General features: G+C 45.4%; 1 protein-coding gene and 1 long non-coding RNA gene across 6 annotated transcripts in view; both read right to left on the bottom strand.

Annotated features, from left to right (window-relative positions):
* The window catches only part of LOC105495091 (kinase suppressor of ras 2), a 520,600-nt gene that overhangs the window by 185,052 nt on the left and 308,896 nt on the right, over nucleotides 1-26,652 (bottom strand). The gene's annotated exons all lie outside the window — the stretch shown is intronic.
* LOC139356632 (uncharacterized) lies at nucleotides 11,017-26,398 on the bottom strand. The gene is made up of 2 exons (XR_011608785.1): nucleotides 26,239-26,398; nucleotides 11,017-26,126 (listed from the first exon to the last, which is right to left on the bottom strand). It is a non-coding gene; the product is annotated as an uncharacterized lncRNA (long non-coding RNA).

Raw genomic sequence — 26,652 nt, 5'->3', positions numbered from 1 at the left:
AGCAACCTAAACAAAGTTGGTGAGCATATAAATTGATGCAACAATTTTGTCAGCCAATTATACATCATTTGTTCCAGTAGTTCTCAACTGGGGGTGATTTTGACACCCACCCCCACCCCGGGGCACATTTGACAATGTCTGGAGAGATTTTGGTTTCATAAGTGTGTAGGTGGTAGGGGAAGAGTGCTACCAGCCTGTAATGGTAGGTGCCAAGAATGCTGCTATACATCTTGCAAGGCTCAGGGTAGCCCCTACCACAAAGAATAATCCATTTCAGTTGTCAATAGCTCTGAAGTTGAGAAACTGATCACATCCAGTTGCAGATGTGCAGACTCTCAGACCAAGCAGATCTATTTCCAGGAGCATTTCCTAGCTTGATATTTCCAACACTTTTCCTGATAAAAATTAAGAAGGGCACTTGTATCAATGACTAAATCTCAGTCATGTCCCTGGGAAGGCTGATTCAAGAGGCTAGAAATGGGACCCAGCAATCAGTTGTTTTTTTTTTTTTTTTTTTTTTTTTTTTTTTTTTTTGAGACGGAGTCACTCCGTTGCCCAGGCTGGAGTGCAATGACAGGATCTCGGCTCACTGCAACCTCTGCCTCCCAGGTTCAAGTAATTCTCCTGCCTCAGCGTCTGTATTTTTACATAAATGCCTAAGTAACTGGTAACACCAGAGAAGCCTGCAAAACTGTCCTAAATGCTCAAGTGTGCAAGAAGAATGTCCAAGAATGCCTCAAGGTAAAAAATACATACACACATACATAAACAGAAAAAACGGGAGAGAATCCAAATGTCTTTCAACAGAGGAATGCTTACATTAATGGTGGTCTATTCATAGAATGAAGTGTTACTATATTTCCTGTACTCTAATAGGACATTGATTGAAGTACATCACTAATTTACGAACCACTAAGATAAAAAGAGGCTGCCAATTAATCTAGGACACACTGCTTTCTCATACTTAACATTTTTGCCTAAGTGTCATCTTAAAATCTTGTTCATTTATTTAGATACATTTTATCATATATTATGCTGCTCAGTTCCCATGTCTTCCTGCATAGACAAATTTTAATGCCAAGTTACAGTGTAATAGTTTTGAAGTCCTTTTAAATTCTAGTTAAACTCATGTAAGATCAACAACGAATAACAGGACTGAAGTGATAACATGAAGAGCCATGTCCGTGGGCCCTAGATAGGCAGGCAGTGACAGCTACAGCCCCCCCATGCTGGGCAGACAGCCACTGTGGGGTGCCACACAGTGCAATTCACAGCCCTATTTCAGAGATGCTGAACTGTTCACAGAGCCCTGAACGAATCTCAGAAACAATATTCAGGAAAAACAAAAAAGCTGCAGAATATGTGAAATATGACCTCATTTCTATGAAGTTCAAAACCATGCAAAATTAAAAGATATACTATTTAGGGACACATACATGAGGTTTCCCACAGGGGAAAGTGAGACCTGGTCAAACAAACTCAGGATGATGCTATCTCTGTGAGGAAAGGAAGGGGAAGGCAATCAGGAAATGCACATCAGGGCTTCCAGGAGCTTGTGATATTCGATTTCTCAAGTCCAAATTCAGGACTGAGCACTCAAGTGTTCATTTTATCAGGGCTGAGACTACCATGAGGCAAGTGAGGTAAACCCTCCAGCACGAAATTTAAGGAGAAATCCAAAAAATTCAGGTATCAGGATAAAAATATTTTAATGCAATAATTTTTAAAAAATCAAAATGAATGACCCCCCAAAACTCCATGATCAACAAAGTATGATCGATAAAGACTTTTACATAAAGACGGGATTTAGCCCTGCACCTACCTGACACTGCTTCACAGGGCACTCTCTAATCCCGGCCCTCATTCCAATAAAACTTTATTAAACAAAAACAGGCAGCTGGTTCACGTACATTGCCCACTTAGTTTTTGAAAATGTTGTATTAAAATATTTTCATCTTGATATATGAGCTTTGGGGCACCTCTTAAATTTTGCATCCAAGGCAAGCCTTTGTTCCCAGCCCCACCCTAGTCCTGGCCCTGCATTTTATCTTTAAAGTATACATATTAATAGATTAAAAGCATATACATATAAGTACAGACACACATATGCATGTATGTAGACACACTAATTTATTACTATTATTATTATTATTATTATTATTTGAGACAGAGTTTTGCTGTGTTGCCCAGGCTGGAGTGCAGTAGTGTGATCTCAGCTCACTGCAACCTCCATCTCCCAGGTTCAAGCAATTCTCGTGCCTCAGCCTCTCGAGTAGCTGGGATTACAGGTGCACAACACCGTGCCCGGCTAATTTTTGTATTTTTAGTATAAACGGGGTTTCACTATGTTGGCAAGGTCGGTCTCAAACTCCTGACTTCAAGGACTCCACCTACCTCGGCCTCCCAAAGTGCTGGGATTACAGGCGTGAGCCACCGCACCCAGTCATGTTGTTGTTGTTGTTGTTGTTGTTGTTATTATTATTTTAATATTTTACAGAAAGGGAAAGCCAGTGAGAAAACTCAAAACAATACTTGAGGTGGGAGATCTCTCCTATGGCACCCTCCCTCATGGTGGGAGAAATGTCCTCCTCAGATGTATCCCGTCAATACCAGTAATATCAAGGGGCATTTCCCACCACAAACTCCAAACAGATGGGTCAGGAGCTTCACTGCAGCTTCTGCCAGCCTGGGGCAGGAACCTTCTCTACCCCCTCCCCCACAGTAGAATAGCTTCAACTTAGAAGCCACTCTGTCATGCATCCCAGAGCTTAAGCTTTGTCACAATGCTGCAGGGGAAGTGGAAAACTCCTCATTTTCCTGACGGGGAAACTGAGTCTCGGGGAGGTTGACAAACCCAGCCCACATTGCACAGCAAAGGGTGGCAGAGCCCGGCTCCTTGGTGGTATGGAATCTATTCAATATGCATTCCATCATGGCCAATTGACGGGTGGCCTTTCTGAATCAAGACACACTTCACCTAGTTTACTATTACTTCAGAAACTGGGGTGACAAGAGGAAGCAAAGGGGGTTCCAATGAAGCTCTTTTTTTTTTCTTTTTTTTTGAGATGGAGCCCTACTCAGCCTTGAAGGCTCGCTCTGTCACCCAGGCTAGAGTGCAGTGGCACGATCTCGGCTCACTGCAGCCTTCACCTCCCAGGTTCAAGTGACTCTCCTACCTCAGCCTCCCCAGTTTACAGGCACATGCCGCCACACCCGGGGATTACAGGCACATGCCGCCACACCTGGCTAAATTTTGTATTTTCAGTAGAGATGGGGTTTCACCATGTAGGCCAGGCTGGTCTCAAACTCCTGACCTCAGGTGATCCACTTGCCTCGGCCTCCCAAAAGTGCTGGGATTACAGGTGCGAGCCACCCTGCCCGGCCTTGATGAAGCTCTTTTAACTGGGAAAATAGTTTCATCCGAAGAGCGTGTTCCTACAGTGTGGCAGGCAGTATAGATTCGTGCACTTGAGGTTGGGCAGCAGCAGCTGCAACAGTCGTGTCTAATTGGCTCCCAGCCCTTCCTCCTCCCTGGACTCCCGTGGACAGCACGTCTAGATTCCCCTCCATGGCAAACAGCCGCCCAGAGCAATGGGCCATTTTGGGAAAGAGCATGGAACTCTTTACGGTCACTAGAGGGGTGATCACTCAAACACATTGACTGATGAGCAATTTCACAGCTGAGAAGAGCTCATGTCACTTCCCCCCAGAAGCACCCAGTTTACTCTCAGACTGATTATACAGTCACTGGGAGACAGATTCATTAGCACACCACTCGCTAAGTCAAGGCTGAAGACATGCCCATGATAGACACCGTGTTAAGTCTCCTAAGCTGTTGTAACAAAGTGCCACAAACTGGATGGCTTCAAACCATGGAAATGCATTCTCTCCCAGTTTTGAAGGCTATAAGGTTTTTTGTTGTTGTTGGGTTTTTTTGGTTTGTTTGTTTTGAGATGGAATCTCACTCTGTCACCCAGGCTGGAGTGCAGTGGCACAATCTCGGCTCACTGCGACCTCTGCCTTCCAGGTTCAAGCGATTCTCCTGCCTCAGCACCCCAGGTAGCTGGGAATACAGGCACGTGCCACCACGCCCAGCTAATTTTTGTATTTTTAGTAGAGACGGGGTTTCACCATATTGGTCAGGCTGGTATCGAATTCCTGACCTCAAGTGACATGACCTCACCTGCCTCTGCCTCCCAAGGCTAGAAGTTTTTATTTTTCAAGGTGTCATCAGGGCCACACTCCCTGTAAGACCATTAGTAGAATCTTTCCCTGCATCTTCCTAGTTTCTGGTGGCTGTCCTCGGCATTCCTTGACTGGCAGCTGTGTCATCCCAATCTCTGCCTTTGTTGTCACATGACTTCTCCTTGTGCACCTCTGCGTCTGAATTTCCTTCTTCTTATAAGGACACCAGTCATATTGAATTAAGGGCCCGCCCTACTCCAGTATGACCTCATCTTAACTTGCCTAATTATACCTGCAAGGACCCTGTTTCCAAATAAGGTCATATTCCAAGGTATTGGGGGTTAGGACTTCAACGTATCTTTTTAAATGAGGGGCACAATTTAACCCATAGCAGACACACCTGTCAGGTAGCAAAAGTTGCCCTTGAAGAGAAGAATAGAAACAGCATGGTTTAGTGAGCACCTGAGGCTAAGGCTTGCGAGCTTCCCTCAGGTCTTAGATGAAAGCCTGGATACTAAACTAAAATCTGGGTCTGGCTCCCACCCACCTCTCCAGTCCCACCTCTAACATTCTCTCTCTGTTGCTTCATCCACAGAACCTTCTGCATTCCTGAAACCTGCCAAGTTATTTCAGCACAGGCTATTCCTTCTGCCTTAAATGCACTTCCAACCCATTCCCATTCATCATCTGGGTGGCCCTGCTCACCCTTGAAGCCTTGCAGTTTAATGGCACTCACTCTTGGAAGCCTCCCCTGATCCCCAGCTAGATCAGGCATCCCTGTCCCCTCACCACTGCTGCTCCCCTGTTGTAGATTTCTGTAGCATTCTGAACTTCCACTTTGCAGCTCTTAACACTGTCATAACCAGCCCTTTTGTATCTGTGTTCCCAGCAGCCTGGGTGTTCTATGAGAATGGAGATCTTGGACATTGATGCATCCGTTTCCTTGGTGTCCATCACAGGGGGTGAGCACTCAAAAAATATTTGTGATTGGAGGAACAGAAGGAGGAATGACTCTTGACGAGACAGGCTTGGAAGCTGTCCTAGGGGAAAAGTCATAGTTCCTGTATATTTTCAAGGCTTCCTTCAAGGTTCCAGAGCCAACTTTGTAGCATCAGAAAAAGCAGAAAAGAGCTCTGGACCTCAAGGTAAACGTACCTGTCCCTGAATCTTTCCTCCCTCATTGTCGACCCTGAGAAAGCCGCTTAACTTAGCTGCACCATGTTGTCCTCACTTACAAAAGGAGAAAATCAGACTCCACCTTCCCCCAAGGTTGTTACAAAGAAGACCATGCCCCTTGATACCTTACCAGGCTCTAAGCCATACTGGAGTTTGGGTGGACCTTCTTCATTTATCAATGATTTGCTGATCTTGTGATGACTGAACTCAAATAGGAATTAGAGGTTTAGGGAAAATACTTTCCTTCCTAGAGCCTTGAGTTTCCCATTTATAACATGCAAAGAAATTTCTAGGAGAAATAGGAGAGTAGTTTCCAAGTTGAGTTTTAAGGAGGTGTCTTAGGGGCCACTGTTGTTAGGGAATGGAAGGAAAGGAAGACCCACGGGATGGGACACCAAGCCCCCAGGCTCCATGTAACCCAGAATGATTCCACTTTTATCTGCTCATTCATATGCTGAGGTTTTAGACGGGATTTTTTTAGAAGAGAGGATTTATTGCTAAATAAGAAGAAAGTTTTAATATGCCAATCTAGAGAAATGGCTTCTGACTTGGATTTTATGCATCGGTGAAATTAATAAATAGGGGACTACTTAGAGTTAGCAACTTTTCTTTCCCAATAAGGACACTAAATCGAAACCATCAGCCGGGCATGGTGACTCACACCTGTGGTCCCAGCATTTTGGGAGGCCGAGGTGGGCGGATCACTTGAGGCCAGAAGCGTGAGACCAGCCTGGCCAACATGGTGAAACCCCATCTCTCCTAGAAATACTAATACAGAAATTAACTGGGCATGGTGGTGGGTGCCTGCAGTTCTGGCTACTCGGGAGGGTGACACAGGAGAATCGCTTGAACGCGGGAGACAGAGGTTGCAGAGAGCTGAGATCATGCCACTGCACTCTAACCTGGGAAACAGAGCAAGACTCCATCTCAAAAACAAAATAAAACAACAACAACAACAAAATAGCCATTTATCACTATCATCATTTCATTTTTAAAGGGCATTTAACACCAAAAAAGGATGCAGGATATCATCTTAAACTAAAAACTTGTTTATTAAGTGCACGAACATACTTTATGGAAACACTCACTACATTGCCATTATTTTCTCAGGTGGTTGGCAGTTGGGGAAAATCATTACCAGGTCCTAACCCTGGTCTGCAGACTGGTCTCTGTATCCTAATTCCACGAGTGCTCGTTAAATAGCCCCCCGATTCTGGGCCCAGCCTCAGAGACTGGGATCAGCAGTTATAAGATGGGGAAGAGATTCAAAGGCAGCGGATCCACAGAACCAGCATTTAGGAACGGCCAGAGCCTCCTCTTACTCTAAATCTTAGCTATGGGCTCAACAATTTTACTCTTAACACTACCGCACGATGCCTGACTTTGCATATCTCCCATAACCATCTGTTGAATGAATAAATGAATGAATGATCCTTGGATGGTGTGTGGCAGATGTTTTAGGCCCTCTGGACAGCTGTTGAAGCCTCCTCTTTGGCCTTGTCCCTACGGGCTGATCTGTCTGTTGTCCACCCCAGGAAGCACAGTTGTGTCTGTAGTTCATGCCTGCCTGGCCTCTCACTGTCTCCACCTCTGCACATGTGGATTCAAGGGGCTGAGCAGCTGCCTTGGTGCCAGTTCAGCTGAAGATACAGCAAGCAGCCCAGATAATCTGACAGTAATCAGTGTGTTAGTAAGCAGGAACAGCACTGGTGAATTATGGCCCCAGCGAGGGCTCTGTACCTGTAAATTACACAGATCATATCACGGCCCCAAACCTGTCTTCTATTGATTTCTAGGGCTTGGATATGGTTTGAGATGAGAAGAAAAAGTTTGTAGCATCTACACTGAAGTCATAGGTATTCAGAAAATCCTACTAGAGTTTAGCTCCACCTATCTAGGACAGCTGCTGAATATGCAGGCTACTCCAGCAGGATCAGTGGTTCTTGATCTTGGCCGCATGTTGCAATCACCCAGGGAGCTTTAAAAAGTACTGACCCCCCGGACCCTATCCTCCAGGGGCTCTGATGTCATTGGACCGGAGTGCAGCCTGTGGATCAGAATTTTAAAATGCATCCCAGGTGATCTGAATGTGAAAACAAGTTTGGAAACCACTAGGCAAGAAGCACTTTCTTTTTGTTTCATGGTCAGCTGAAAGCCCATGGTGAAAGTGGGGAAAAGAGGGATTCCTGACACTCCCTGAAAGTACAATCTTGAGTAATCAGAAAGAGAAACACTCATCAAACAGGTTCATGCTCCTCTTTTGAATTAATAATCATTCATATTCCCCCCTGGCCACTCCATGGGGGAAGAAACAAATGGCAGCATGAATCACAGGTGCCCAACCCATGAACCAGTTGGTATTTACAGGCAGCAGTTGTTCTCGCGTGCTCAGCATCCGTATTCGGGTAGTTACATCACCCTGGTCTTTGGAAATCCACTCCCCTTGATTGCAACCCAGTTGGTTCAGTGGAGTTGATTCACTCCATGGCTTCAAGAGTGGACCAATAACTTGGGCCACCGTTGGTTAGAGTGATCAGTTCAGGATAAACATGTGTGTGTTCCCATGCATCTAATCAGAGCTAATACTGGGACTCTTTTACTGATACACTTAGAACTGTGAAGATGGAAGTTTGGAGCAGTCAAGGGCTACTATGAAGAGGGAGCTTAACTGGGAATAAAACTCACAAGGCTGTAAGACCAAGAAAGAGAAAGAACATGTGCTGATGACACTGGGCTCCTGGATCCAGCCATTCCTGATGCCTTTATTCTAGAAATGGATTTTGTTTTTCCAGTGCATGAACCATCATGTTCACTTGTATTTGCTGAAACGAGTATGTGGTGGTTCTCTGTTACTTATATCAGAAAAAGTTCTGACAAATGCAATCTTGGAGGCCTCCATGCCAGGTGTCCCTCTGCTGATAACAATCCCCACTCCTCTGCCCAAGTTCTATGGGATTTCTCAAAGGGAAAGAAGTTGGCTAAGTAAGAAATCTTCTCCTCTCTATAGACCCTTGAATCCCATCCTCAACCACCTACCTGCTCTCAGAATTAACTTTACGCCCATGTACAAGTCATATTGTTCTTTGCGCAAACCTCAATTTCACAATCTGCCTCCCCACCCAATTTTCCTGGAAGCAAAATCTCTGACTGTTTGGAAGGGGTAGTGATGGAACAGTGTGGCCAATCTTAGATCAACGCCTTGGCTTCTCATGAGGGCTAAGCGTGAAATGTTCTCATCAAATACAGTGGGTGGAGAAGCCTCATCAAAAACCACTCTGCTTGAACTCTTCTTACAATTCCAAATATAGCACTGAAAACAATTATGTCTTCTGGAATGTGCGTGTGTGCGTGCGTGTGTGTGTACAGCTGTCCTTCCGTATCCATAGGGGGTTGGTTCCAGGACACCCCACATATACCAAATTCCAATATGTTCAAGTCCCTGATATAAAATGGCATAGTCTTCATATATTAATAACTTACACAAAGCCTCCTGTATACTTTAAATCAGATTATTTATGATACCTAATACAATGTAAATGTTACGCACATAGTTGTTATACTGTATTGTTCAGGAAATAATGACAAGAAAAAAGTCAGTACATGTGCATTACAGACATAATCATCTATGTTTTTTCAAATATGTTAGTTCTGAAGTTGGTTAAATCCATGGATGTAAAATCCATGAATACAAAGGGCCAGGGCTATTGTCCTGCAAAGCTGAAAATACTTATTATTTGGCCCTCTGCAGCAGTAGCAGCTGACCCTATCCAGCCATTTCCAGCCCATAACTTGTAGTACTGGCTCACTGGGTCCTTGTGGCAGCTCTATGAGGCTGGGAACACTTACATCATTAGTCCCATTTTATAGATGGACAGACAGGTGAGGTGGCAGCCTAAGGTGACCCTACTGCTGGGGACTGGGCTGAGGCAGAGCCCCTGTGCTTTCCACTGCATCCTGCTGATGCCTAACCTCAGAGGGTCCTGATATGCCCCGTTAGGGTGCCTGCCAGGGCTAGCAGCCTCCCAGAAAGAGCTGCTGCAGGACAAGGCAATGGTTCCTGGGGTTTCCAGAGAACGCTGCAGCCAAAGCTTGGAGGGTGGTGAAGTAAATACTCCAACTGGAAGCAGGCCAGGGTGTGCCAATTAACCCCAGGGATCCAGGACCCCAGGCTTCTCACGATGGAGTCAGCATCGAGTTTCTCCTGAAGGGGCGCGCCAGCACCCACCCTACAGAGCTCCTCCTCTGCCATCTGTCCCCTCCTTCTCACTCCTCAGTATTCAGCATCAAAGCCCCGGCATTGCTCCCAAAGAGACAGATGCTCTGACTTCTGAGGGGGGTTAGTCCTCCCTCCCTCCCTCAGTCCCCCAGCCACCACCTCCAAGTCTTCTCTGTCAGCGGCAAGGGTTTTAAGGAATGCAGCGCAGAAGGGCTGCCAGCATTCAAGAGGCTGTGAAGGGTGGATGGTTACAGCCAGGAGGGAGAGGAGAGGGAGAAAGAGCCAGGGAGAGGCAGAGACAGAGACAGAGATGAGAGATGTGGTGACCAGGAGAAAGAAAGACTGAGAGGGTGAAAGCCACACACAGAAAAGAGAGAGGAAGACAGGGCTCAAGGAAGAAAGTAACAGAAAAAGAGACTGGATGATCCAGACACACAGACCTGAAGACAGATGTGATGGAGGAAGAGGGCAAAGAGAGTAAACAGAGGAGGGCAGGCAGGAGGGAGAGAGGGGCGCAGGAGCTAAGTGCCCACCTACGCCTGCCTGGTCATGTCCTGACTTTATCAGAGGGAAGAACAGCTTTAACAGAGGCCTTCGACAGAGCAGCATGGGGCACGGTAGAACACTTGCCACTTTTATCCCCGGCCAAGAAGAAGTTGGCCTGAGATGAAAAACAGGGTCTCGGATCCTGCCCAGAGACTGATGGGGCCAAGCCTCAGAGTGCGGATGTGTGCCAGGAGCCAGCATGGGCCCAGGGTGCCGTGGGTTGGGGGCTGTGGCACGTCCACCCGAGGCCTAGGAAGGAGCCTGTTATTTGGAGAAGGAAGAGTTCCTCCATTCAAAACGAGTAACAAAGAGGTAAAATCCCCAGGGTGAAAATCCGAGTTATCAAAGCTACATCCTAGGGGCATAATCACAGCCGGGAGGACAGGCTTTTGCGGCATGTTAATGATGCTGGAGATCAGGAGTGGGGCCAGGAGCACAGTCCTAAGGATGAGAAGGAAGGCTGACCCATCCATTTTTGTTCTAATTTTTAGTGACAGAGTCACTCTGTCACCCAGGCTGGAGTGCAGTGGCATGATCAGAGCTCACTGCAACCTCAATCCTGCTGCCTCAGTCTCCTGAGTAGCTGGGACCACAGGTACACACCACCACGTCTGGCTATTTTTTTTACTTTTTTTTTTTTGTAGATATGGGGGTCTCAGTACATTGCCCAGGCTGTTCTCAAACTCCTGAGCACAAGCAATCCTCCCGCTTTGGCCTCCAAAAGTGCTGAGACTACAGGTGTAAACCACCACACCCAGCCTAACTCTGTCTTTTTAAACAGAAAAGTTCCAGTTACAAGAATCAGCAAGGGACATACCATTTATGGCAGGTCCAATGATCACAAACTGGTGGCCCCCATATATATGATGCTTAACCTGTGATGGTTTTTATTAAAAAAAAATTTTAATCCATTGCCAATATTTTTAAAATGATGAGATTATCTACGAAAATCTAGATGTCTGGCTTCTCTGAGAAAATTTGGTTAATGTGATGACAATTTTTCCCTTTCCCATACAGCAATGATTGATGGGGACTGAGCATTGAGTGCCTTCTTTAGAAGTAGAGGAGGAGGTGATCTCCAGTTTACCATAATCTCCACCCCTCCCTATTGTCTGACACCAACTGCATCCTTCATCTCTGATGACCCCTAATATCCTCAATCTGGATTTACTGAGTAACCATTGTGCCCCTAGCATAAGGCATTAGGGCTTCATTTATGCATTCAAAACATACTTGCTCAGGGCCTATGATGTAGCAGACTATAGATATGAGGATATGGCAGTCAATAGAAAAGATAAAATACTGCCTTTATAGAGCACAGTCTTGTGGATGGGACAGATGGTAATCCTTAGCATTTCATTTCCTACAATCTTCACCATAACCTTGCCAGGAAGGTATTGCTATCACTTTATACATCAGGAAACTGAGGCTTGAATATTTTCTTATGCCTAGTGAGGTAGGTAGTTGTGTCTAGCGGTGTTACTGAAAATATTTAACCACCCTTATGGGGTGGCATGGGCCAAATAGAAACATATCCAACCAATCACGCCAAGCCAATGAGGAAATATGCTCAGCCAAACACAAAATACGCCCAGCCAATCAGAAAATACAACTAGTCAATCAAAACATACACTCAACCAATCAGAAAACACACCAAAAACATGCCCAACCAATCAGATTGTATAGTGCTACAGACGCGCAACATCTGAATGTCTGCCCTGCCTGTCTGTTTGCTGTCTTACTAGGCAGAGATAATGATACTTTGTCCATCTGAACAATTTCTAGTTTCCAAATGGTGATCACACACCTCCCAACAATCAAGTTTTGTGAGGTAGGCAGATGACATCAATATGCACATTTGTCAGATGAAGAAACCAAGGCTCTGAAATGTTGAGTGATTTAACAAGAGCCATACAGCCAGGGGTAACAGCCCTGGGAGGAAAACCAAGATTTCCCAACTCCTGGCCCAGAGTTTTGCCTGCATCCTAGAGGGCTTCTAACCAATTCGACTGCAAGTTCACTAAGGTCAGGGACTGTAACGTACATTTATTTGACTCCTCCCTGATACTCAGTATCTTATTTTACATTTCAGATGTTCAATTAGTACTGATTGCTGCATTCAGATACGCTGTAGGGTGGGGCAATATCCAGCAGAAACCAATGAGGATTAAAGCTGACCTAAATCCAAACACCATACAACAGTATCAACAACCACGACACTCAGGTACTGCTTCCTATGCAGCAGGCATACTGCTTAGGATCCTTTCATTTCATCCCAATAATCAATCCATGAGAAAGGGATATGATGTCCATTATAAAGATGGAGAACCTGAGGCTTGGAGCTGGTAAGTAATATGTGGCAGAGATAAGATCTGAACCCAGGCTTGTCCAACTCTCAACTGCCTGCCTGGCCAAAGCCAGGATGCCATGGCTTTGCCCTGGGAGTGGGGCTGAGTCTCTACTTGGTACCATGATTAACTTTCCCTAGAAGGCTGTGTGCTTCCTAGAGGAGTGTCAGGGGATGGGAGAAAAAAAAAAAAACTCCTTTCCAGGGATCACTGGGGAATACAGCCCAACAGAAACAGAGAACTGAAATGGTTTTCTGTACAATGATGGAGACACAGCCTGCTAATTCAGGTCATGAACTGATCTGGCCTGGGGTTGGAGGAGTGCTCCTCAAAGTCTTTGAAGACAGGGACCCCACATTATTCATGCTTGCTCTAGTGAACACTGGTTGTCAGCCTCCCCAGCATTCATTCTCTCTTTTAAGCAAATGTCATGGTTAATACTGAGTGTCAACTTGATTGGATTGAGGGATACAAATTATTAATCCTGGATGTGTCTGTGTGGGTGTTGCCAAAAGAGATTAACATTTGAGTCAGTGGGTTGGGGAAGGCAGATCCACCCTTAAACTGGTGGGCACAATCTAAGCAGCTTCCAGGGAATATAAAGCAGGCAGAAAAATGTGAAAAGGAGAGATGGGCCTAGCCTCCCAGCCTACATCTTTCTCCCGTGCTGGACGCTTCCTGCCCTCAAACATATGACTCCAAGTTCTCCAGTTTTGGGAATAAGACTGGCTCTCCTTGCTCCTCAGCTTGCAGACAGCCTATTGTGGGACCTTGCGATCGCATAAGTTAATATTTAATAAACTCATTTATATATATGTGTGTGTGTGTGTGTGTGTGTGTATATATGTATATGATTAGACCCAAAAATGCTAAGGACTCTACTTCTAATAGTATAGAGAACACTGTAGAAGAGCCGTAATTGCTCTTCTCTGTATGTCAGTTCTAATGGTGGGAATCACAGTCACTCAACTACAAAATTTAAATACAAGGGGAATAATTGGATCCCAAGGTGGCAGGGGCCAATGGCAGCACTCAACTGTCAAAGGTAAGGTGAGTGTAGCTACCGCAATGGACAACAGAGGCACAGTGGCAATCAGAATACTCTGACTCTAAATGAAGTAACTCAGGAATGGAAAACCAAACATCATATGTTCTCACTGATATGTGGGAGCTAAGCTATGAGGACGCAGAGGCATAGGACACAAGGACTGATAGTCCTTGGCATGAACTGTTTAGAGAGTTATGCAAAATAAATGCATTTGAGACTCCTGATTCACTGCTTATGAAAGGCCAGGAGTTTAGTGACTATATACATAATACCTTTGACCATATGTGGAGAACCAAGGAACACAATGAAGCTGGTTGGCTGCTCCTAAGTTCAGTAGACAAAGTGATGAAATAAAATTATGAAAGAAATTATGAACTCAGGGATTCTGTCTCCCAGCTTCAGAAACAGATACTGAGCCTCAAATCTAGTAAGATTGCCCTGAGTGAGTCTTATCTCCTGTAGAGAAAGAGCTGAAATTGTGGAAAAACAGACATAAGCTCTTACCATGTGAGTGGCTGACCTGCAACGAAAGGTGCATGCACAGCCTCACGAGGTGTTTACTGTTAGTGAGGGCATAGATTGGAAAAAAATGAGACCCTGAAACTTGGAATGGGGATTTGTGGGAGGACCCTGATGAAGCTGGGGACACTGAGTTTATAAACTCTGATGGACCCTTTTTGCCAGAAGGAACAACTTCCCTATCCCCAGTAATGGCAACATCCCCTCCCCAACCAATGCTGCCATCAGCCTTTCTACCTTTGTCTGAGGAGATAAACCCTGCCCTGCCTAACGCAACAGTCATGGCCTCCCCTGAGGCAGTTGCCAGGCAAAATAATGTTGATTCTCCTCAGGAGCCACCCCCAATACCTCTGTTTGCTTCTAGACCTATAACTACATTAAAGTCCCAGTGGGTCCCTGGAGGTGAGGTTGAGAGTGTGACCCATGAGGAGGTGCACTATGCTCTAAAAGAATTGTTTGAGTTCTCTAATTTATATAGACAGCAATCTGGAGAACAGGCATGGGAATGGATACTAAGGGTGTGGGATAATGGGGGAAGGAACACAGTTGGATCAGGCTGAATTTATTGATTTGAGCCCACTAAGGAGGGACTCTGCATTTAATGTTGCAGCCTGGAGAGTTAAAAAAAGGTTCTAATAGTTTATGTGCTTGGTTAGCGGAAATATGGATTAAAAGATGGCCCACTGTGAGTGAGCTGGAAATGCCTGGTCTCCCTTGGTTTAATGTAGAGGAAGAGATCCAAAGGCTTAGGGAGATTGGGATGGTGGAGTAGATTAGTCACTTTAGATCTACTCATCCCAGCTGGGAGGGTCCAGAAGATATATCCTTGACCAATGTCTTGCAAAACAGATTTGTGAGGGCAGCACCTACATCTTTGAAGAGCCCTGTAATTGCTCTTCTCTGTCTGTCAGTTCTAATGGTGGGAATCACAGTCACTCAACTACAAAATTTAAATACAAGGGGAATAATTGGATCCCAAGGTAGCAGGGGCCAAGTGGCGGCACTCAGCTGTCAAAGGCAAGGTGAGTGTAGCTACCGTAATGGACAGCAGAGGCAAAGTGGCAATCAGAATACTCTGACTCTAAGTGAAGTAACTCAGGAATGGAAAACTAAACATCGTATGTTCTCACTGATATGTGGGAGCTAAGCTATGAGGACACAGAGGCATAAGAATGATACAGTGGACTTTGGAGACTCAGGGGCAGTGTAGGAGGGGGGATGAGGGATTAAAAGACTACAGATATGGTGCAGTGTATACTGCTCGGGTGATATGTGCATCAAAATCTCACAAATCACCACTAAAGAACTTACTCATGTAACCAAATACCACCTGTACCCCAATAACTTATGGAAAAGATAAAAAATAATAATTAAAAGAATAATACTCTGACTCATGTAGATCTCTGGCATTGGCTAATTAATCACAGTGTTCCTAGAAGTGAAATTGATAGGAAGCCTACTGCATTCCTACTTAAATTATACAAACAGAAAATTTCTGGGTAGAATGGACAAAAGACTAATTTGAATTATAAAAAAAGAGAATCACAGCCCCTCAGTCAATTTCCAGACTTGAGCCAGTTTATAGACCCAGAACCCTTTGAATGAAGGGGAGGCTGGGTCCCTTGAGGAAGGACCCCATTATATTACAGACAATTTATGCAGTGAATCTTTCTCCCATCCTTCCCTAAGGAGACCTCCAGCCTTTTAACAGGGTAACTGTGCACTGGGGAAAGGGAAATGATCAGACATTTCAGGGACTACTGGACACTGGCTCTGAGCTGACGCATTCCACGGGACCCAAAAACGTCACTGTGGTCCTCCAGTTACGGTAGGAGCTTATGGAGGTCAGGTAATTAATGGAGTTTTAGCTCAGGTCTGATGTACAGTGGGTCCAGTGGGTCTCCAGACTCATCTGTGGTCATTTCCCCAGTGCCAGAATGTATGACTGGCATAGACATACTTAGCAGCTGGCAGAACCCCCACATTAGCTCCCTGACTGGTAGGATGAGGACTATTATAGTGGTAAAGGCCAAATGGAAGCCATTAGAGCTGCCTCTACCTAGAAAAATAGTAAATCAAAAACAATATTGCATCCCTGGAGGGATTGTGGAGATTAGTGCCACATCAGGGACATGAAAGACACAGGGGAGGTGATTCCTACCACATCCCCATTCAACTCTCCCATTTGGCCTGTGCAGAAGACAGATGGATCTTGGAGAATGACAGTGGATTATCGTAAGCTTCACCAAGTGGTAACTCCAACTGCAGCTGTTGCACCTGTATCACATGTGATTTCATTGCTTGAGTAAATTAACACATCTCCTGGTACCTGGTATGCAGCCATTGACTTGGCAAATGCCTTTTTCTCCATTCCTGTCCATAAGGCCCACCAGAAGCAATTTACCTTCAGCTGGCAAGGCCAGCAATATACCTTCACTGTCCTACCTCAGGGGTATAGAAGCTCTCTGGCTTTGTGTCATAATCTTATTCGGAAAGACCTTGATTGCTTTTCGCTTCTGCAAGATATCACACTGGTCCATTGCACTGATAACATTATGTTGACTGGATCCAGTGAGCAAGAAGTAGCAAACACACTGGACTTACTGGTGAGACATTTGCATGCCAGAGAATGGGAAATAAATCCAACCAAAATCAGGGATCTTCTACCTCAGTAAAATTTCCAGGGGTCCAGCGCAGCACTGTGGAACCTGTTGAGATACTCCTTTTAAGGTAAAGGATAAGTTGCTGCATTTGGCCCCTCCTACAGCCAAAAAGAGGCACAACGCCTAGTGGGCCTATCTGATTTTGGAGGCAACACATTCCTCATTTGGGTGTGTTACTCCAGTGCATTTATCAAGTGACCCGAAAGGCTGCCAGTTTTGAGTGGGGTCCAGAACAGGAGAAGGCTCTACAACAGGTCCAGGCTGCTGTGCAAAGTGCTCTGCCACTTGGCCATATGACCCAGCAGATCCAATGATGCTTAAGGTGTCAGTGGCAGACAGGGATGCTGTTTGGAGCCTTTGGCAGGCTCCCATAGGTGGATCACAGCAGAGGCTTCCAGGATTTTGGAGCAAAGCCCTGAGATCTTCTGCAGATAACTACTCTCCTTTTGAGAGACAGCTCTTGGCCTGTTACTAAGCTTTGGTGGAAACTGAACATTTGGCTATGCGTCATCAATGTGACCTGAACTGCCTGTCATGAACTGGGTGCCTTCTGACCCAGCTAGCCATAAAGTGGGTCGTGCACAGCAGCATTTCATCATCAAATGGAGGCAGCATGTACATGATTGGGCTCGAGCAGGTCCTGAAGGCACAAGTAAGTTACACGAGGAAGTGGCTCAAATGCCCATGGTCTCCACTCCTGCCACCCCTGCCTTCTCTTCCCCAGGCTGCACTGATGGCCTCATGGGGAGTCTCCTATGATCAGTTGACAGAGGAAGAGAAGAGTAGGGCCTGGTTCACAGATGGTTCTGCACAACATGCAGGCACCACCCCAAAGTGGACAGCTGCAGCACTACAGCCCCTTTCTAGGACGTCCCTGAAGGACAGCGGTGAAAGGAAATCTTCCTAGTGGGCAGAACTTTGAGCAGTGCACCTGGCTGTGCACTTTGCATGGAAGTCAGAAATGGCCAGATGTGTGATTATATACTGATTCGTGGGCTGTAGCCAGTGGTTTGGCTGGATGGTCAGGGGCTTGGAAGAAGCATTATTGGAAAATTGGTGACAAAGAAATTTGGGGAAGAAGTATGTGAACGGAACCCTCTGAGTAGTCAAAAACTGTGAGGATGTTTGTATCCCATGTGAGTGCTCACCAACGGGTGACCTCAGTGGAAGAGGAGTTTAATAACCAAGTGGATAGAATGACCCATTCTGTCAACACCACTCAGCCTCTTTCCCCAGCCACCTCTGTCATCGCCCAATGGGCCCATGAACAAAGTGGCCATGTGGCAGGAACGGAGGTTACACATTGGCTCAGCAACATGGACTTCCACTCACCAAGGCTGACCTGGCTACAGCCACCACTGCTGAGTGCCCAATTTGCCAGCAGCAGAGACCAACACTGAGCCCTCAATATGTCACCATTCCTCAGGGTGATCAGCCAGCTACCTGGTGGCAGGTTGATTATACTGGACCTCTTCCATCATGGAAAAGGCAGAGGTTTGTCCTCACTGGAATAGACACTTACTCCAGATATGGGTTTGCCTCTCCTGCATACAATGCTTCTGCCAAAACTACTGTGGACTCACGGAATGCCTTATCCACCGTCATGGTATTCCACATAGCATTGCCTCTGATCAAGGCACTCACTTTACAGCTAAAGAAGTGTGGCATGGGCTCATGCTCATGGAATTCACTGGTCTTACCATGTTTCCCATCATCCTGAAGCAGCTGGATTGATAGAATGGTGGAATAGCCTTTCGAAGTCACAATTACAATATGAACTAGGTGACAATATTTTGCAGGGCTGGGGCAAAGTTCTCTGGAAGGCCATGTATGCTCTGAATCAGCATCCAATATATGGTACTGTTTCTCCCATAGCCAGGATTCACAGGTCCGGGAATCAAGCAGATGGAAGTGGCACCACCCACCATCACCCCTAGTGATCCACTAGCAAAATTTTTGCTTCTTGATCCCAGGACATTACGTTCTGCTGGCCTAGAGATCTTAGTTCCGGAGAGAGGAATGCTGCCACCAGGAGACACGACGATTCCACTAAACTGGAAGTTAAAATTGCCACCGGGGCACTTTGAGCTCCTCCTACCTTTAAGTCAACAGGCTAAGCCAACAGTGTTGGCTGGAGTGAATGACCCAGACTATCAAGATGAAACCAGTCTGCTACTCCACAATGGAGGTAAGGAAGAGTACGCACGGAATACAGGAGATCCATTAGGGCATCTCTGAGTATTACCATGCCCTGTGATTAAGATCAATGGGAAACTATAACAGCCCAATTCAGGCAGGACTACAAATGACCCGGACACTTCAGGAATGAAGGTTTGTGTCACTCCACCAGGAAAAAAACACGACTTGCTGAGGTGCCTGCTGAAGGCAAAGGGAATACAGAATGGGTAGTAGAAGGTAGTCATCAAAACCGGCTATGACCACGTGACCAGCTGCAGCAATGAGGACTGTGTCATGAGTATTTCCTCCTTCTTTTGTTGAAAACATGTTTGTGCATGTATACACTTGTACTAAGAACATATCTTCATTTTATTTCCTTTTCCTTTATCATGTGACATAAGATTTATTGTCTACATATCAGCATTTAAGTATTGTTAACTTTATGTAATAGTATTTGGGTTAGAGATCGGTATGTTTCTGGTTATATGGAGGATAGTTGTGGCCAGGCATGGTGGCTCACACCTGTAATCTCAGCACTTTGAGAAGTCAAGGTGGGTGGATCACCTGAAGTTGGGAGTTTGAGACCAGCCTGACCAACATGGAGAAACCCCACCTCTACTAAAAATACAAAATTAGCTGGGCATGGTGGCACATGCCTGTAATCCCAGCTACTCGAGAGGCTGAGGCAGGAGAGTCGCTTGAACCCAGGAGGTGGAGGTTGTGGTGAGCTGAGATTGCGCCATTGCACTCCAGCCTGGGCAACAAGAGTGAAACTCCATCTCAAAAAAAAAAAAAAAAAAAAAAAAAAAAAAAAAATTTTAACTTTTCCTTGCTCCTCAGCTTGTAGACAGCCTATTGTGGGACCTTGTGATCATGCAAGTTAATACTTAATAAACTCCCCTTTGTGTGTGTATATATATTATATATATAATATATATATATCCTATTAGTTCTATCCCTCTAAAAGAATCCTGACTAATACAGCAAAATTCTCCATTTCTAAGCCTATAGGTTAGATCATGGCCCAAATAAAGCCAGTAAGTATCCACCCCATTTCTCTGGCTCTGCTGATTTGTTCAGAGATGAGAATACAGTCAAGCCTATGGATTCAGAGTGAATCTCAGATCTAAACAATCTTACTCTGCCACTATAGACTAGAATAGGGGAGACTGCTGGGGCCATATTGTCTCCACATAGAACATAAAAGTGAAGCCATCCTAAAGAAGAGCAGGGCTGAAAGATAAGAGACTAAATCACAATATGAACAGAGCCCCTAGATCCAACCATACCTGAAGCACCTGAAGCCCACACAGCCTATGGACCTTTTAGTTATATGTGTCAATAAATTACCTCTATATTAAAAAAAAAAAAAAAAACACTTAGGTTGGGTTACCTGTCACTTGTAACCAACCATGAATCCCAGTCACCGTCACCACCATGCAGTGATGAAGAGCTGCTTATTTTTCAATCAACAAAATGATTTTGGGGGCAGTTTTTCTTGGACACTTGCCTTCCTAGTCAGTTAAGCAGGAGAACCATCCATAAATCCAAAGACTGCGTCCAAATCCAGAGACTTCAGTTCCTGCCTGGGTGATACCAAGCCCAGCCAGTCCTGCAGCTCTGGAGGGCAACAAGTAGAATTCTTTGTCTTTTGCCATCTAGATCCTGAGTAGCTGAAGGTTCACAGTGCTGGACACAAAGTGAGTGCTCAAAAATGTTCATTGCTATCTATTCAAAACTACTGTGTGTGTGCTAGCCCCATGCCAGGCACAGGGATGAGCAAGACTGACGTAGTCACTGCTTTCATGGAACTGATATTAGAGGAATGAGGCATGAAACAAATTTTCATATAAGTACACATACACCTGCACATTGTGCTAAATGCTTCTAAAGAAAAGTATAGATATGAGAAAAGGTATAACTGATCTAACTTAGAATATCAGCAATGCTTTCCCAAGGAAACAATAATTCAGATGGAAGTGATAATAATAAGTGGGCGTCCATTAGCCTAAGAGTTCATGTCAAGAGAGAACATAGTTCATTGAAGGAATTCATGTGACAGGGCAGAGAGAGAAAAATGAAGCTAGAGAGAGCACAGGAGCCAGCCGGGGTCTGGTGTGACACATTAAGGATCTGGGCTGTAGACTATGAACCGTGGGAGATCGTGGTAGAATCTTACCTTAATTGGGGTGGAGAGCCAGATTTTCACTTTGGGAAGATTACATCAATGGATTGGATTTGGGTCAAAGTGCATACAGGACGATCCATTTGGAAACTATTGCATAGTTTGGACCAGGGTGGTGATGATGGAGGAAGAGATGAAAAAAAGTGGAAGGACAGAGGTCACAGTCTACATCCCACGAACCAAATCTGACCCTCCGCCTGTTATTGTAAGTCAAGTTCTATTGAAACACAGCCACATCCATTTGTTTTAGTATTGCCTCTGGATGCTTTGTGTGTTACAATGGCAGAGTTCAGTAGTTGTCACAGAAATCATACAGCCTGCAAGATTGGAAATATTTACTATCTGGCCTTTTACACAAAAAATGTTGCTGACCCCTGATTTAGAAGCCTCACTCAACACGACATGGAAGATGGGGCATCATGGAAGAGAAGGGTCAAAGTTCACACCTAAATATAGGCTTACCCAGCTGGATAGATGGGCAAGACAGGGCTGCCAGAAGAGGATCAGGCTTGTTGGGGAGGAGGGTAAATCTGATTGAAACAAATCCAACCCCCGCTGCAACCCTACCACTTCATAGAAATGAGGTCAGGCCAAGTTATGTGCAGAAAGAGCATGCAACCTGGTGTCTGAAGGCGTTGTGGTTTTTAGTCTTGCCTCTGATGCACTATGTAACTGCTGGCCAGGAATTTTCCTCTCTTGGAACATCAGTTTTCTCATCCACAGAATGGGGATGCAGGGGCGTGGATAAGGAATACGAATGTCTTGTGTACACTGTACGGTTCTATCACGTAGAGAAATCAGCTGATGTTTTGAAATCAGCTGATGCTCAAGAGAGGGGTTACTGAGACAAAGGCAGTAACACTCAGACACAGGTCCCGATGCGGGGAAATGGCATTGCCCACTCTGACAGCACATACCTGACCGAGGATCAGGACTTAACTCCAACAGACACAAATGGCTCCCTTGGTTTCTAATGCCAACCACTTACCTACAAATTTTGTTTGCCACAACTCCTGGTGAGAGCAATCATAACAAAAGGTCTGAGGTTGTCTATTGCATGGTGAACCCAAACTGTTTTTGCTAGGGCAAGAAGTACAAAATGTGTAGGCAGGGACAAGAGAGGACTGATGATAAGAACCCAGAAGTCGCCTCTCATGGAACATACACACCCACACATGCACACACACGTACAGCTCATGCCCACATGCTTCAGCAGCCCTCCATACACACAAACAGCGTCACCATTTAAACAAAGACACGCTAACTTCCTTTGAACTTCCACCACCTTGTTGCTGAGCACTTGGAGTGGCAGCAGAGACTGCTGTCAACCCTCTTGATATAATGGAGAGAGCCATTGGTTGGGCATCAGGAGACTCAGGTTCAAGTCCCAGCTCTATAGCCCTGGGCAAGTCCTTTCTACTCTCTAGCCTCAGTTTCCCCATCTGTAAAACAAGGGGCTGGACTCGGTGATTTCTGAGGCCCTTTCCAGCTCTGACATCTATCCTAGAACAGAGATTAAAAATTGGGAGCCCCCAAACAAAATATAACCCACAAACCCGTGGCGTTATCCAATATGGGCTTATACAGTGTGAAAGGATGTATAATTGGGTGCTAACATTTTTTAAATGGGAGAGTGCTTGTAAAAGTCAGGATCTCCAACTTCTGAACAAATCAAACAATTGGGCAGCGCAGCGCTGGACCCACATCTCCACGGGGCCACACCTGCTGGGGCTGGACAGCAACTGTCCCTGCCTCACCTCTTTCTTCTCTCCCCCACCTCAGGCTGCTACACTCTTTTCAGGTACTTCTTGGAACCCAGTAGGTATCTCAGAGAAAAAGCCCTGTTCCAGCTGGCATTTAAGGTGAAACTGAGACTTGAAACAGGTATTGACTTGCCATGATTATACAGATTGGCCCTGGTGCCGCCTTTCCTTATTCTTGTTCGGAAAATGAGGAGGAGGTCTGCGTTGGTTTCCTAGGGCTGCTATAATAAAATACCAAAAACTGGTGGCTTAAAACAAGACGGGTTTGTTCTCTCACTGTTCTAGACACCAGAAGTCCAAGAGCAAGGGGGCTCTTGATTTTCAAAGCAGGGTTGGTTCTTTCTGGAGGCTCTGAGGACATCATGTCCTCATGCCTCTCTCCCAGCTTCTGGGGGCTCCGGCAATCCTTGGCGTTCCTTGGCTTGTAGATACATTGCTCCAATATCTGTCCCTATCTTTACCTGGTGCCATCCTGGCATCTCTGTCCAAATTTCCCTCTTCTTATGAGGACACCAGTCACACTGGACTAGAGCCCATCCTAATGACCTCATTTTAACTTGATCAACCTGCAAACACCCTATTTCCAAATAAGGGCACATTCACAGATATGTGGGGTAGGATTTGGGCACATCTTTTTGAGGCCACAATTCAACCCATGACAAGGCCAAATCTACCTCATTAAACGGGTAGAAATGAACACACAAGAGGTTGAAAACTCCTTTGAAACATAAAGACATTTAATAGATACATCTGCAACGGAATCATGACAATTTGACACACGTGCAGTCCCTTAAGGCCCATTGCTTCCATCCAGGCTTTATCTTCTGTGTCAGTTTCTGGCACATTGAGAGAAATTTACATCTGGAATAACTCCCATCCCATCACAGAGAAGCACAAGGAAGGCTGAGGGCTGGGCTCCTGGCTTCCTGGAAATCCATGGGGCAAGTGTGCAGGGCACAGAAGGACCTTAAGTCTCCTGATGCCACACAGTGGAGTTTTCTATGAAGACATGATATACTAAGAAAGATTCAATGCCACTTATGTAGGCATCCTGCCAAGGACATCTAGCCTGAGTCCAGCCAGAAGGAAATATCGGGCAGACCCGAACTGAGAGATGTTCTATAAAGTAACTGACCCCTCCTCTTCCAAGAGGCCAAAGTCATACACAACAACAAAGAAGGCTGAGAAACTGTTCTAGCTTGCATAACTGCTAAACACAATATATGACCCCAGATTCGACCCTGTACCAGAAAAAAAATTGCTCTAAAGGATACTATTGGGGCGACAGATGAAATTGGAATCTGGCGAGATGAAAGTACTGATTCAATGTCAAGTTTCCTGAAATTGGTAACCTACGGGGTTATGTAAGAGAGTATGCAGCCTAGTCCCAAATGGTTCACAAAAATTAGAGAAAGAGAAAGAAAGAAGGAGAGAAAAAAGCAAATGTAGGAAAATGCTAAAAACCAGTGAATCTAAGTAAAGAGGGGCCTCGAAGTTCCCTGTGTTGTTCTTGGCAACTTTTCTGTAAATTTGAAATTACTTCAAAATGAAAGCTTTAAAAAAAAACTGTCACATAACCCGGGGATTCTGAAATGCCAGCCTGTAGAACTCCCTGGAGAGCTTGTGAAAACTCAGATTACTGGACCTCTCCCCAGAACTTCTGATTCAATAGGGCTGGAGGGGAAGAGCAAGAATTTGCATTTCTAATAAGCTTCGGGATGCTGCTGCTGCTGGGGATGATGGTCTGAAACACATTTTGAGAACCCCTGGTAGAACCTGGTTTAAATTGTGGTCATGACCACCAAAATCACTAGGCAGAAAGAGTTAAGCTGGCTGCTTCTGGGAGGCAGGACTGGGGAGGGATAGTGCAAGAGATCAGTGCTTTTCATTAGGAACTGTTCTGTAGCGTTTTGTTTATTTCCAGGTTTATATATTTTAATGCCTGCAAATCATCTACATCCACCTGGCATGTAGCAGGTGGTCAGTACCCATTAAAAAACTGCTGGGACCTGAGTTCCTAAAAGATGCCAGGCAACGTGGTACCTCCTGTGTCTGCTGAGTCCTCAGGGGAAGAGAAGATACCAGCACCTACCCCAGCTCATTTTGGGGGAGCAAAGCCCTTTGGGTAACTCCAATAGGATATCCACTTTCCCCTTGGAATTGGCACCAATGAGTCCGGTCAAACCCAAACTGCTCAAAATATCTTCCAATTCTGAGACAAGACTGTGGTTCAGTCAGCAAACTTCTGTCAAGACATGAGCCTCTCCTCCCTCTCTTCTGGGGGTAATGAACCTTGGCCTTAAGCCTCATTAAACCCCATTATATAATCACCCCCATCCTGAGTCTCTTTATAACCCTTCCAGTGGCTTTCTTGGGAGCAGGCAGTTCTGCTCCATCAGTCTTTATTGCTACCTGCTGCCTTCCTCGACAAACCAGGCTTCTGACTCAGCCTCAAGGTACACACAAGGCCAGGCTACCAAATGAGGGTCAGCTCTCTCTTAGCTTGTCCCCAGGACAAAGAGCAGGAGTTGCTTAGAGTTGGGATGAGCTGAGGGGCTGCCGTCTTTCAAGACACCTCATGAAGGACAATATTTCATAAGACTCAGGGCTAGTGGGTACTCCAGCTGGTGTCATTAAGACCAAGATGGGGAAGTTCTGGAACCCATCAGTCACTTGTTCCCCTTGGTAGCTGCTGCCCTGAAGCTGCTGCACCTGGTAGCTGTGTTCTCCCAACCCCAAGCCCCACCCAGAGTTTCCAAAACCAGCATCCTAAGTGAGTCATGGGCAGCTAATAAAGAAACACCCAGAAAACTGCAGGTGGCAAAATTACTACGTCATTCTTCATCTTCTACCAGAGATGTCCAGGATGGATGAGTCGCAGGAGCTTCCTGCAGCTTGTAATTTTGGCTCTGCAACTGCCTGGCCCCTACGGGGATGGCTACAACCTGGGACAACGGATCCCTAGAATAATCACAACAGAGTCGGGTGGAGCAGCAAAAGGCCAGTCAATGCAGGTGCTGCTTCCTAAGTGAGCACAGCACACTGACAAAGAGGCATCCTTTGAGCAAGGCTGTCACCCACAACACGCTCCCCCAGTGATGCAAGGGCATCGGAGAGAAAACTTGAGCATGCTCAGTTCCCTACCTGATGAGCAAGCAAGTTTTAATGAAGATGACATTGCAGTTTCACAACCTAGCATTGCAGAGTGGAAGATTCAAAAGGATGGCAAACTTCACCTCTTTCCTGACCTTGTGACCTTGGGCCAAGTGCTTAAACTCTCTCAGCCCCAGTTTCTTCATCTGTAAAATGGGGATAATAGTGTATTATTATAGAGGATAGTAGAGTTTAAATGAAATAATAAAAGTAAACTGCTTTGTGCAATGCCTGGAACATTGTCAACACAATACATACCGATTGCTATTGTGACCATGGTTTTCATCATTGTTGCAAGCCACTTCATCATGTAACATATGGCAATAGCTCCCAAAGCCACCCTTGATTGAGACTCAGTGCTGTAAGTACCAATCTCCATGCTAGCGAATTTACATGCATTTCTCAGTGTATCCTCACTGCATCGTTGCTGGGTAGAAAATAGACTCAAGAGGTTGATTTGTCCAGTGACTTAACAGCATCCAGTTAATTGCTTTAAACCCGAAGTCACTTCTACCAGCCAGTAATGAATGATGACAATTATTTCTTCCATCTAGGTGGCACTCTTTCATTCTGAAGTCGGCTTTCTTTAGGGGATTTAAGACAGCCTGACCTTCACCAGCTGGGATCAGAGATAGAAAATAAGGAGCTCACAAGCTTGCAGACTGGTGGAGT

The sequence above is a fragment of the Macaca nemestrina genome, chromosome 10 (assembly GCF_043159975.1).
Source record: "Macaca nemestrina isolate mMacNem1 chromosome 10, mMacNem.hap1, whole genome shotgun sequence".
In the NCBI taxonomy this organism is placed as follows: domain Eukaryota; kingdom Metazoa; phylum Chordata; class Mammalia; order Primates; family Cercopithecidae; genus Macaca; species Macaca nemestrina.
The sequence above is the reverse complement of the archived record's forward strand: the minus strand, read 5'-3'. Positions and strand labels throughout refer to the sequence as shown.